General features: G+C 37.5%; 1 long non-coding RNA gene across 1 annotated transcript; it reads left to right on the forward strand.

Annotated features, from left to right (window-relative positions):
* Positions 1–1,386: 1,386 nt before the first annotated feature.
* Positions 1,387–6,302, forward strand: LOC136829905 (uncharacterized). The gene is made up of 2 exons (XR_010850525.1): positions 1,387–2,540; positions 3,809–6,302. It is a non-coding gene; the product is annotated as an uncharacterized lncRNA (long non-coding RNA).
* The last annotated feature ends 310 nt before the right edge of the window (positions 6,303–6,612 follow it).

The raw sequence follows: 6,612 nt of genomic DNA on the forward strand, positions 1-6,612 counted from the left end.
GGAAGAAGTGAATGGAAGCGTGAGTGATGAAAGTGATGTGGAAATAGGAAGTAAGAAACGAGAGAATGAGAGTCAGGGTAAGGAAAAGGGGAATGAAAAGCAAGGGAAGGGACAGAGGGAAAGTAAGGATAAGTCAGGGGAAGAAAAAGGGAAGAAGGGAAAAGGAAAGGAAACTGGTAAGAAGGGCAAGGAAGTGGGAAAGGCAGGAAAGAAGGGAGAGGGTGAAGATACTAGTGATAGTGAGGTGGATGGAGGTGAATGGATAAAAGTGGATAAAAAGAGGAAGAAGAAGAGTGTAATGAGCAAGATGAATGTAAGTGCGGAAGTGGACTCTTTGTATTCGGAAGAGGGTATGAAAGGACAGAGTGAAAGTAGCGAAAGTGAGAAAGAAGTGAGACAGGCTATGTATGTGAGGGAGGTACCCGGTGTGAAAGGTATAATGAGTATGGAAGTAGGAATGTGCATGATTTCTTTAGGGAGTATGAAAGGTTTTGTCAGGATAAGTATGGGGAAAGTAAGAGAGTGTAGGCACGAGAGTTAGGAGAATATTTGACTGGGTTTTTGCTTGATATGTATAGGGTTATTATGAGTGTGGGAGATGTTGAGTATGACAAGGTGAAAGCTAGACTAGTTGAGCAAGCGAGGCGTATGAAAGCGAGTGTTAAGTATAAGAGGAAGAATGAATTTGATGAGGCAAGAATGAAAGCTGGGGAAACCTTGTCACTGTATGCTTGTAGGCTGGAGATGTTGGCAAGGAAGAAGTTTGGGGATGATGGGATAGATGAATGTAAGGAGTTAGTATGGAAGTTGTTAGGGACAGTGCCAGATGGAGTTAAAGAATTTGTGAACTTGAAGCGGAAGGAGAAGAAAAGATGGACGAGTGAAAGGTTGACTTGGGGAGAAATTTTGGAAATTGCAGATGATTATGAGCTTGACAGGGTTATAAAAGAGAGCAGAAGTGTAAGTGTAAGGGCTGGGGTAGATGAGAGAGTGCCAGAGTTTGGAAGCTTTAGGGATGCAGTGTTGAGGGGCCCAATGAGAATGGCCGATAGTGTAATAGATAGGAGTGTAAGAGCAAGTAATGTGGAGGTGCCAGTGAGGATGAATGGTGGGTTTGTAAGGGAACAACGGGTTGGACGGGTTAGGTAGTAGTGTACAAAGGGGAAGGTCGGTGAGTGGAAGTCGAGCGAAGTGTTTTAGATGTGGAAAGGAAGGACATACAAAGAATGAGTGTAGGTGGGCTTTAGGAGCGTGTTTCGGGTGTGGGCAGTTGGGACATTTGGTAAGTGAGTGTACGAAAGATAGGGGGGTTAAATGCTACAGGTGCGGACAGGTGGGTCATATTGCTAATGGTTGTAGGGGTACCAGTGAATGTAATATGTGGCAACTGTGGTAAGAATGGGCATTATGCGAGAATGTGTTCAGAACCGAGAGCGAAGTGTGTCGAATGTGGAATGGAAGGGCATGTATCAAGTGTATGTAGACGAAAGAGGGTGACTGTGACAGCGAATTCAGGAAACTGAGTGTGAAGGGGGTTCAAATGGGTGGATCCTCCAGGATGCAAGCGGTGCGTGTGATGCATGTACATGAGGGGTTGTTGCATGAGGATCAGCAATTTGTTTTGATAGAGTATGGTAGAAAACGTAAGAAAGGGAAGAACGTAAGTGAAAGAAATGATCGTAAGTTGTGTGATAGGGGTGTGAGTGCCAAAGTGAAAATGAGTGATAAAGTGTAATACGGATGAATGGGATGGTATGAATAGAACGTATAGCATATGCGGGTTTGATATAACTGATATAACCCTAGGATCAGGGTGAGTGTTGTGTGTTGGTTTGTTTGTGGGTTGAAATTCCGCCACAACTGGCTACACTGCTATGCATTCGATGTCCACAACGAAAATGAAAACATTTTACAGTCCCAATCACTCTTACAACAGTAGTGTAAAGATATTAGAGGAGGATGATGAATCAATTCCTAAACAAATCACTAAATAATTAAAGGCATATTTTTCCCATTACATATATGAAACTTAATTTTATTAAGAAAATATCATTTTTGTTCATCCTTCATTACTTCTAACTTTCTGTACATAACCAACTGTTATTTCTTTCTAGCCTTTCCATTTACTCTCTATTTTGTATGAATTTTTTAAACTCTGAATTGGTTTGTAATATTGCTAATTGTAGAGAGTTAGTTGTATTGAATCTCAGATGCAAGGAAGAATTGGAGATGAATACAGTACAGTATATGTGTACTGATATCTTGGTCTGATCTTGTCTTAATGCTGTAATACTAGTGCATATGATAGTTGTGTTAATACTTTGTTGATATTTTGTTACACGTTTTGTTATGAATGGAACAAAATCTGTGTAGTTCTAATATCTTGTTTTCATTTCCTGTTTCCCAAGTGCTGTGGCTATGGTGACAGTGATTTCAAGAAGATCTTTAGTGTCACAGAAGAGTCTTTTGGTCAGCTCAATAATATCCAAGAACAATATGACAAAATTTTGAGGGAAGTGCATGAGGCCATACCGCGTTTGGTAAGAAAGATGATGCCTTTGCATTAAAGTTCATTTTTATTGATTTAAATGATACACAGACATTTTTTTCATGCAATTAGCCTTTTCTTACATGCCACTAGTAGTTCCATATGCTTCAGGTCCTTTCTAAAGAAGGAAAAAGAGTGACAGTTGCCTTTAGTGCTCATTTTAAATACAGAGCTTGCAGTTTTTTTTTTTTTTTTTTTTTTTTTTTTTTTTTCATTTTGAATTGGAATGTTCAAGAAATTTTGTTCAGCATTGCAGTTTTTTTTTTTTTTTTTTTTTTTTTTTTTTTTTTTTTTTTTCCTAAGAAATTTTCAGGTAGAATTCGATGCTTTTAACGGTCCAAAATTTGCAGTTATCGGACATGGATAAGAAGAGGTGATTGTTTTGAATATGTTAAATATTTTTGTTGCCGTCTTAATTTTTTCCTTTACCTCTTCATCTTGTCATCCTTTTAGATTTTGCAATTAGTCTGTCACATTAGTTGTACCAAATTTAACTTTTAAAGAGGAATGAAATCCACAAATATATCATTGTGAGTGCATAATCTAATCTTACAATCAGTCATTGCAAGGGGGAATCAAGTTTTGGAATTTATAAATTTGGTGAATGAGGCCAAGTTACATTTTTTGACTTTCCAAGATCTTGCCAAAACCCTTTTTAGTGAACGAAAAGTGAAAATTGGAGTAAGGCCAGCTAGGTGAGAAGAACCAAGGGTGAATATGTGAAATGTATGAAAGACTGCAAGCACTGCACCCGATGCTGGAGAGAAGTTTGGATGAAATTAAAGACATAACTCTCAGACAGAATAATAGTAGGCATGTGAATGAAAAAGTTTACATGTAATTCCTCTCAGCATATGCTCATAACACGTACTTTTTCACTTTTTGGCTGAGGCAAAAGTTCGTGGGAAGTAATGGGAATGTATGGGGTTTGTGAAATAATTGGTGGTTTATAGCACTGTAAACCTGAAGAGTTATTATGGTTCATTGTATAAATGCTACTTTGTTAAAATCATTGTAACTAATATGCTGTACAGTACAGCTATGTACTTGAGCTGGTAAGAATTACATAGAAACTCGGGTGCAACTCAGGACTGGTTTTGGAACCATCATTGTTAGTCCATATCCCATGACCATAATCTGTTGTATATCGTAGTTTCTTGACAATCCTAGAAAAATGGAGATGTCCCCCTTGCATACTGGCATCAAAATTGGGAAAGCCTTTTTGCCTATCATAGCTGATCATTATTTTGTATGTTACAGATTGACTCCAAGTTACAGGGACTTGAAATGGCTGTTTTTGAGAGAGAGTGCCAGGTACAACAGTGGGCAGATTTGAAGAGCCAGGAAATTCAGGCCACGTGGCCAAGATTCGTCAAATGTTGGAAACCTTGGCGAATGTGAAGTACCGCTTGGAATCTCTTTCAGGCCATAGGTAAAGAAAAGGCCACAGTTTGAGGAAGATGAGGATAAATTTTGTATGAAATTATGTAAATCTACATCTTGGGTATATTATGGGATACTAATGTTGTCACATCTTTAAGTTCAGTTATTAAATTCATTTGATTTGTGTGTAGGTTTGCCCAGACGAAGCTTTGTTATACACTGCATTGATATAGGCGTTTGTAGTTATATCCCTGTTGGTGGGGTGAGTGAAAATTTACAGTACTAGGAATATACCCACATAGTTTACAAATCTCTTATTTACAGGCATTTTAATGTCCAGTATGGCACATGTTTTTGAGGTTTATAATAGACAATGTTTTTGTTGCAGCTACTTTTCATAAATGGGAGCCCCATAGACTTTGCATCTCCGATGGCAATTTGCCATTGACCATTGTCCATTTCAGATACCTGTCACTATCATTCCTTTCGTTTCACTTCTTTATTTTCTCACCTGTAGGTCAAGTCAGTATACTGATTTTGCATTTACAAGTGTAAGATGGATAGATATTCATGAGCATTCCTTAGTGCAGTTAACTTTCAGTAATTATTAGAGGAAGAAGCAGCCAGCTTTTTAAAATTTTTTTTTAGGATATCATTACAGTTTTCAGAACATATCTTTTGTAATGAAATGTTGAGTACTCAGTGTTCATTGCACTTCCTTCATTATACCAACAATGGCCTCTGTTTCCTGTTACAAGTGTTAAAGACATCATGAAACTATTGCCATGGCCTTGTACTCTTGGTCAGTAGGATGGTGTTAATTCTAATCACAATATACATAAGCTAAACCTTCATGTGTGTGTGGCCTAACAAGTCTTCAGACTCTGGTTGGTTGCAAGCTGGAACATGTAGAATTACAAGATAACAACTTGACCTCTAAAGTTACTTTACATAAATAGGACTTGGTTTGCAGTCTTTAAGTTACTGTACTTAATTACAGGCAGATAAAAGAATTTGATGTAACCATTTCATGGAAATCCACTGGTCTCTTCAATTCATGGAGGAGCTAATAAGATAGGCATTTGTACTCCTAGATAGTGATTTATGCTGGGCCAAGGAATTTTGTAAGGGAAACCTGTTCAGGCATTGTTTAGGATTCTTACTCTTACAGTTTCCTTTCTTGTTTACACTTTTACCAATGCTGGAAGTTAGACACTATCAGGAACTGTTTATTGCCTTTTCTTGTCTTCTCTCACAACTTCAAGGTGAAGAGCAAGTGCCTTGATAAGTCCCATGAGGCCATGACACTTCAAAATCCAACCTTACCGTACAAATAGCAGGAGAGGAGGATGGCCCTTCAGTGCTACAGGAGAGCCCTTTGGGAATTACCTGAAGAGGATAAGTCTGTAGACCAGATTCCACAAGATTGTGTTTATAAATATGCTACAGATCATTTTCTGTCAGCACAGACTATAAAACATGTTTTAATTCATAGGTGATTAATGTTGAATTGGGAATACCTTCCACCTATCTTTGAAATTTCATTTATCACTTCATGCACACATTAGACACTAGCAACCAACTAGCAATGTGAAGATCACCATCTTTTTCCCTTTGCACTCTTTTTAGTCCACACATTGCACAAACATGACTTTGGTTCTTAGCAAGTTGCAGAGGTTGAAATTCTCTCTTTCTCATAGGCCATACTGTATTTGATTTTAAGATTTCAAATGCTTATTCCTCACCATACCAACCTTCAGTCAAATGAAGTTTAAGGTCTTCGACATTGCTTTCCTAAGGAGCAGTTTAATATTAAGTAAAAGGTGAGGTTATTGCACTGTATTTACTTCAGAATTGTCAAGTTTGTTTTGATATTCATGGATACCATCCTGCTATATTGCAGGAATTTTCCTTGTTGTTACTTCCATTCACTTCTGTCCAGGCCACCAGCACACTGACAGGTATTTGGAAGAGAACTTTCTCGAGATCACAAAACCTTTTTTTTTTTTTTTTTTTTTATTAATCATTCACGTCTTAAATAACATTTGCTGTACTGGACTTACACTGTGAGTAAAAATAGGGTTTATCTAAACTTCTGTTGAGTTTTGAAACTTGTGAATTTGTTTCAGAAAAAATTATGTAGTTTTACAATGGATATAAGGTGTGTATCCATTTTGTCTTAGTGTCGGTGCAGTTTATCAAAAGTACGGGAAATTTTTGTTGTTTAGTTGCTTTTTTATGTTCTTTTTCATTATGCTATAGGTTACCTTTTATGTTCATTGTTTTTTAGTTTTGGCTATCTATAGGAGATATACATTGATAGGTACTGTATGTAGTTTTCTCTTAAAATAAACACCTGCACCCCACAGTATTTAGGAATGGCACACAGTCCATTTCTGTGTTTTGCATCATTATTTTTATAAACTTCTGATTATTAACTTGAAGGAAAAGATCTAATTCATCTGTGTGTAGAATTTCCTTCAACTAACTCTGCCCCGTAGGGGTTAGTGTTAGTGGAGCACCTCATGCAGTGCACTGTAAGCGTTACTTACTGTTCTTTGCAGCATCCCTTTGGCCCCAAACTGCAGCCCTTATATTCCTTTTGCTGTATATCTGTTCATATTCTCTTTCTTCCATCTTTCTCTCTAACCTCTCCTAACAGTTGTTTCATAGTGCAACTT

The sequence above is a fragment of the Macrobrachium rosenbergii genome, chromosome 45, assembly GCF_040412425.1.
Source record: "Macrobrachium rosenbergii isolate ZJJX-2024 chromosome 45, ASM4041242v1, whole genome shotgun sequence".
In the NCBI taxonomy this organism is placed as follows: domain Eukaryota; kingdom Metazoa; phylum Arthropoda; class Malacostraca; order Decapoda; family Palaemonidae; genus Macrobrachium; species Macrobrachium rosenbergii.